Source organism: Lactuca serriola, chromosome 4 (genome assembly GCF_051521515.1).
Source record: "Lactuca serriola cultivar US96UC23 chromosome 4, Lser_US96UC23_V15, whole genome shotgun sequence".
In the NCBI taxonomy this organism is placed as follows: Eukaryota; Viridiplantae; Streptophyta; class Magnoliopsida; order Asterales; family Asteraceae; genus Lactuca; species Lactuca serriola.
The window spans coordinates 240,558,938-240,564,260 of NC_136411.1; positions in this window are offsets into that span (position 1 = coordinate 240,558,938).

Sequence of the window (5,323 nt, forward strand, 5' to 3'; positions counted from 1 at the left end):
GGCCCATTAGGGTTAGTTAATTCATTTATGGCCCATCATGGTCCATTAGAGGTAGAATGTATCATTCAAGGCCCAAATGGCCCAAAATGTTATATATTGATGAGTTGATGACTTATTGGTCCCTTAGGCTCAATAAAAGAATCCTAGTCCATAATGAATTTGAGCCGGGATTTCTAGGGTTTCCAACCCTTAGTTGAACATATGAGATGTATTTGAATGAGAATAGGGTATAGTAAGTATAGCCTTTTACAATGGATGAAGTTTACATGAGAATAGAATTTCCTAGCAAAATGCCAGTTGTGACACTAAAGCCCAAATTTCATGAAAAATATTATAAAAGTCAAATTAGGGTTTGAAACCCTAAGAATCCCAGCATAAGTCCATTTTGGACTAGGATTTCCTTATTGGGCCTAATGGACCAATAAGCTTCCAATTTGACTATTTTGGGCTTAGGACCCTTAAATGGGTTCTAAATGGAACCACTTTCACAAAGTTAAACAAATTGGGCCATAATCGATCCAATTAACCTTAATGGGCCATATAACCTATTCTTTTATGGTATTTGGGCCGTGAACTACCTTAAGAGCCCAATGGGCCAAAAACCTTCTCTATGAACCTCATAACTTCGAACGAAGGCTAGAGGTGGGCCAAATTAATCCATATCTTCTTTCATTAGGCCTAATTCGGACCAAGTATAAAAAAAGAGAAAAAAAGAGAAAAATGTGAATTAATGAGAATTAGACACCTAATCTTTACCTATTGGATATCCATGCAAGTATTCCCACCTCCCCATGCATCTACCACCACACCCTCTCTCTTGTTCTCTCTCTTCTTCTTGTCTTCGGCCGAGGATCACAAACACACACACCTCACTTGAAAATTCTCTCAAACACTCTCAAGGAAAACAACTCTTCTTCCTTCATCCAAATTTTCGAGAATCATAAGAGCTTCAAGAAGGATTTCATCAAAAAATCACTTCAAGTTATATACTAGTTGGAAAAGAATGACAAATTCGGTTCTACATGGGAAAAATAGTATTTATTTAAATAAAAGTTGATTTTAATGAAAATAATACTTTTCAAAGGGTCAAAACATAAATTTTGGTTTATTGGGCTTATAATTGGGCCTCACGGATTTTTGGGCCCAAAATTGCGAAAATGAAGAATTTTAGGTGCTGAAATTGTAAATTCATAAAAGTATGAGTCTAAAACAGAATTAAACTATTTCAGGGGCTGAAAATGACCCTTTTTGCTAAATTGGACTAAAAATGCAAAGTTTTTAGATTTTGGGCCAAATGTGTAAAACTTACGGCAAATGTGCCAAAAATGTAAATTTTTAACAAATAAGGGTTGAAAATCTCAAAAGTTTTATTTTGGGCTGAACTGATAATTTAAGACTTTATTTGGGCCGAAAATGCCAAGTTAAATAATCTAATGAACTAAAATGTCATTTTTTTTATCAAAAATGACTAAAAGTGTCATTTTGCACAATTAAGGGCTGAAAATGTAAATTTGCATGAGAAAGGGGCTGAAATGGTCAAATAAGCATTTTGGGCCAAATATGTAAATTTCTAAACACTTGGACCAAAGATATAAACTTTTACAGCATGAAGGTTTAAAAATGGTATTTTTATAAAAACTAAGAATATCGTTATAAACCAACATTGAGTATTTTAACATCGAAAATTAAATAACAAGTGTAAAACAAATCTAATACTACTAATACATTGGTAAATGGAGAAAAGATACAATGGTTGGGCCTAAGGTTACTTATCGTGCTTATTGAGCCTTCATAGCCCCATTTCACGAATATTAGGCCCAAAAAGAACCAACACATGTTTATTGGGCTTCCGGTGACCCAATTACATGCCTAATGGACCTAAATTTAGATTTTACATGCTATTGGGCCTTAGTGGCCCATTTTCATTGCTAATGTGGCCCGAGTTATTCATTATATGCTTGATGGACCATCACGTGTCTGTAGCATACTCGACATCCTAGAAATAACATACATGATTAGTGGACCACAATTGTCCTTTTTCGTGTTTGTTAGGCTTTATTCATATTCATCAAACGGGTTGTAATCGATGTTAATCAAATTCATGGGGTAATATTTGGGATTTAGTGGGAATTATCGGTTGGCACCAATAAGTCGGTCGTAGCCTGTAGTTATAACCAGAGTCTCCTGGAGGGAGAGCGAGAGTGTAACATCCCAAGTTCAGGAGCAAGAGTCTGGGGGTGTAAAGAGTAAATTGAAGGATGGACTCGACGAGATGGTGATGTAACTCGTCGAGTCGAGTCGTGTGGGGATCACGTGTAAGTGACCCGACTCGGCGAGTCGGCGGCTGGACTCGACGAGTCGGTACTGGAAAGGGAAACCCTAATTTTTAGGGTTTGCACCCTATTTAAATGGCCTTAATCCCCCATCTCGGCCCCTTACTACCCCTTTGAGATCCAGAAACCCTAAATCCTAAGTGTGAGGCCTTGGAAGCATTTTGGGGCTTGGATAACTGATTTTGTGAAGGGATCTTAAAGAGAAAGAAGCTTGGAGCAAGGAGATTTGATGAGATCCGGATTATTCTTCAGTTGGAGGTCGTTTTGGAGGTATGAATCGTCATCTTGGCTTTTCTCCTTTCTAGATCCATCTTTTATGAAGTTTTAGGATTTGTGTGTGGATGATATGATGAGATTTTGGTGTATGAGTTAGATCTGGAGTTGAAACTCCAGATTTGAGTTCTATTTGGATCAAATATGCAGAAAGTGTAACACCCAAGATTTTGAAAGCCAAAAAAGTAAAGGAAACCCTAAATTTAGGAGGGACTCGGCGAGTCAGAGCGGGATCCGGGTCGAGGAGTAAGTGACCAACTCAACGAGTCGGCCAAGTGGACTCAGCGAGTCTGGTCTGTGCGAGGAAAACCCTAAATCCGGGGCTTGGAGCCTATTTAAACGTCTCAATCTTCTTCCTAGGGCTCCTTTACTGCCCCTCACACCCAGAACGCCGCACCCTAAGCCTCCATTGTGATGATTCATGCTTTTGGCCATTTTTGAGTGATTTAGAAGAAGAAGAAGAAGAAGTGGGAATCTTTGAAGCATCAAGGAGTGGCTTTGGATCTGAAGTTTGGGGAACATTTCAGAGCATTGGAAGGTATCAATTCGTTTCCCTCCTTTAGATTTTCTTTGGTTATGAGTTTTGGGGCTTTTAGGCCATGCCTAAGATCAATTTCAAGCTTGAGGTCCGGATCTGAGGTTGCTACCTCAGATCCATGCTTGAGTTGGTTTAGAATTCCGTAAAGTATCAGCCATCGGGTGGATTTTGGAGCCTCTTGGTCTTAAACCCTAGTTATTAGTGCATTTTGCCTAGATCTCCCTCTCTACACCTAAAGTTTGCAACTTTACGTGGGGAATAGGCTCGGGAAGGGTAGATCTACAGTTTGGAGTTCATGCATGACTTGGAAGTCCTCTGCATGTAAGTGGATCTTAATGGACTCGGCGAGTCCTTCGAGTGGACTCGGCGAGTAGCTTGAAGATGAGGAGGAACTCGACGAGTGGGATGAACAGCTCGTCGAGTCGGATGAAGATGAGCATGAACTCGGCGAGTTGGATGAACAACTCGGCGAGTTGGATGAAGTTTGCCGTGTGCTCGGCGAGTTTGTTCTTAGACTCGGCGAGTCAGGTCGCGTGGTCCCAAACCCTTCGAGTTAAGTCTCGAGTCAGCGAGTCGAGCCAGGACTCAGTGAGTTGGGCAGGAAAGGAATCGGGAATCAGCAGACTCGGCGATTCAGGGGCTGACTCGGCGAGTAGAGTCGCGAGTGGAAGGACTCTGGACTTATGAACTCGGCGAGTCAGTAGGGTGACTCGACGAGTAGGGTTGACCTGGAACGTTGACTTTGACCAGGACGTTGACTTTGACCAGAGTTGGCTTGGTTGACCTTTGAAGGTCAGTTAGACTAAGTGTTATGTTGATATTGGTAGCTCGGGGAGCTAGCGGAGCAGCAGTTCGGAGTCAGTGGTCAGGTAGCGGTCAAAGGGGTTAGCAGCAGTAGTTCGGTAGTATCAGGTGAGTTACCTTCCAGTAGCGGTGGGTCTAAGGTCACAACGCCGACCCACCAGTAGGAGACGTATGATAGATGATTGTCTTTGTGATATCATCTAGGATAGCTACTACCTGATATGTTATATGCTAGCGTGATATGTTGTATGTGATAGTAGTCGAGTTCGGTCGCTAGGACAGAAGGGTAGCCAGACACCCCAGATACGTCCGACAGAATATGATGATATGTTTGCATGCTGGCTTGTTATGTTATATGCGATAGAGGTAGTACGAGGGGACCAGTCCCTGTGGTCGGTTGTTAGGACCGATGGGTAGTCAGCACCCCAGAATGGCTTGACATGGGTAGTCAGCACCCCAAAATGGCTTGACATGGGTAGTCAGCACCCCAGAATGGCTTGACACGGGTAGGGCGGCACCCCAGAACGGCCATACCGGGTAGTCAGGCACCCCAGAATAGCCTGACAGTATGTATATTACATGTTTGCATGGTATGTGGTAAGGTGGGGAAACTCACTAAGCTTCGTGCTTATGGTTTTCAGTTTTGTTTTCAGGTACTTCCGGTAGTGGATGATGGAGCTCGGGATGATCGCATGGCACACACCATAGATTAGTTAGCCTGGGAATGTTTTACTCTGATAATGAACATGTGTTTTGAAAACTAATACTCTGTTTATGTTTTGAAATGATGATTTTACTTTAAGTGGTACTTTATTAAAAGAAATTTTTAGTCTTGAATTTTTGGGACGTTACAAGTTGGTATCAGAGCCTTGGTTTGAGGGATTCGGGCATACTCTCGGGTGTGCCTGAACTCAAACTGAGGGGTTGGATAAAAAGTTTTCAAAAGTGAAAAGACAGTTTTGTAAAAAGAATTTTGAGAACGAAAAAAAAAAGTTTTAGAAAAGCAAAAAGAATTCAGAAAGAAAAGAACTTTGAAAAGAGAAAAGAGGTGTGGTGCAAGCAATCAACCGAGCTCAAGTAAGTACCCCAAAATACCCATACAAGTTTATGTTATGATTATCAGTTGATAGAACAGCATGCTAGAATAGGACTAAGGATCTAGGGATGATGCCTTATATGCCTGTTATTTGTGCTTTTGAGCTGCATGATAGTGTTGATTAGACAGTAGTAGGATGGCCTGTTTAGGTTCTGCCTGAGTTTATGAGTTGTGATGCATGCTAGTTCAGACTCTTGCTACGTGGATATGATTGCTTGAGTATGTTGTGGTTAGATTTTTCCCTTGTCCGAATGCTGCTTGCTTTGTGCATTGTGGGAT